This window comes from Sinocyclocheilus anshuiensis, unplaced genomic scaffold (assembly GCF_001515605.1).
Source record: "Sinocyclocheilus anshuiensis isolate Anshui unplaced genomic scaffold, SAMN03320099.WGS_v1.1 scaffold472, whole genome shotgun sequence".
Lineage (NCBI taxonomy): Eukaryota > Metazoa > Chordata > Actinopteri > Cypriniformes > Cyprinidae > Sinocyclocheilus > Sinocyclocheilus anshuiensis.
The window spans coordinates 496,766-498,431 of NW_015557102.1; the positions used below are offsets into that span (position 1 = coordinate 496,766).

A 1,666-nucleotide genomic window follows, 5' to 3' on the forward strand; every position below is an offset into this window, starting at 1 on the left:
GCCTGTCAGTCTTCTTAGCTGGGTAGGGTTTCGCAAGAGAGTGAAGGTAAATGGAAGACAATTTTGAACCACTGTTCTCAAGTTTCACAAATACCTGTTCTATTTGCTAAAATTCTCTGCTTTGTGATTTCCACAGGCAAAATCCCAGCAAACGCAAACAACCGCAGTAGTCAACTCAGAAGGAAACAGCTGAGAGAGGGAAGAAGAAGAAGAAGTTTGCTCTCAAATGTATTAAATGAATTAAATAACTGAAAGGGAAAGGAAAGAAGGCCAATTAAATTAGAATTTCAGGTTAGAAATGGTATTTCCTGGTAAAAATTTAATGAGATTATCATTAAAATTGATGAGAGTAATTAAAAATTACGATTAATCGATCAATATCTTGAAGCAGGATAACCCAAACCCTAATGAGCTAACCATGAAATTAAAAATGTTATTGCATTATTGACAGTTAAGCATTAAAATTTTGTTGATGTTTGTCATTTAAAATTAGCAAAGCAATTATAGTTGAACTGATCAGCAAATACTGTGGCAATAGGGAAACAGGACCCGTAATTAATTATTAAATGAAATTAAAATTCCAAATATGTAATTAATTATGAAATCAGTATTAGTAACTTGTTATCCTTAAAGATTAAACATGTAATGTAGTTGTCCTTAAATTATAATAGCACCTATAATTAAATTCATCACTAAATATTGTTGCCATGTGGAAGCAGGAACTGAAATTAATTTATGAAATGACAAGTGGCGAAGAGCCTGCTTTCGGGAGAGCAAGCGGCAAATGCCTTCACTCGAGAGAGTAAAACAGCGAGAAGCAATTGAATCTGAGGTGCAAAGGGGTTTTGGTCCGTGGCATAAGCCCACCCTACGGCGCGATCTGCCAATCGGCTTCTTGCGAGGCGGAGCGTGCATACACTTAACAAGAGGCTCCAATTCATCATGTGGGGGAAATGTCTTTGCAGGTTTTGTTAATAACTTCTATAAAGTGTCGTACCACACACACTGTTCAAAATAACACATTTTCCTTCATACCAAGGTTATTCGAATATCATGACCATTCCTACAAGCCCAAACTTCGCATATCTGGCATACCTCTTCTATAAAGTGTCGTACCACACACACTGTTCAAAATAACACATTTTCCTTCATACCAAGGTTATTCGAATATCATGACCATTCCTACAAGCCCAAACGTCGCATATCTGGCATACCTTTTAATAACCTTATTTCCTAAAAAAGGGTAATGAACACTGATTAAAGTTGCACCGATTACATGAAACACGTCAAGCATATATATAAGACATACAACATATTATTTGTGAATATATTGCCCCGATACTTTTCAATGATTGTCAATGATTGTCTGTGTACGTTTCGTTTCTTTGTCTGTGACAAAAGGAGTTTGTAAGGGTTTCAGTCATGCAGGAAGCAGATGGTCAAACAGTCATATGGCGTCACGCTGTATATCCCGTGCTTGTAGGCCCGAGGACGTGATTAAATTACTGTCCTTTTCCTGGAGGACGATGACACAAGACATCGTGGTTTCTATATGTTGTGAACGACCCTTCCAGTCCTGATACAAAGAAAGCTCTGTTGTCTCTTGATTGCAATTAATATTTAATCACTCCTCTGAGTAGATGACGACACGACTGGCAGGAAATCG

The 1,666-nt window shown here is 37.3% G+C and overlaps 1 protein-coding gene across 1 annotated transcript in view; it reads right to left on the reverse strand.

Moving 5' to 3' along the window:
* Positions 1-1,666, reverse strand: part of LOC107677609 (cytochrome P450 27C1-like) — a 21,567-nt gene that overhangs the window by 9,852 nt on the left and 10,049 nt on the right. The window lies entirely within an intron of this gene.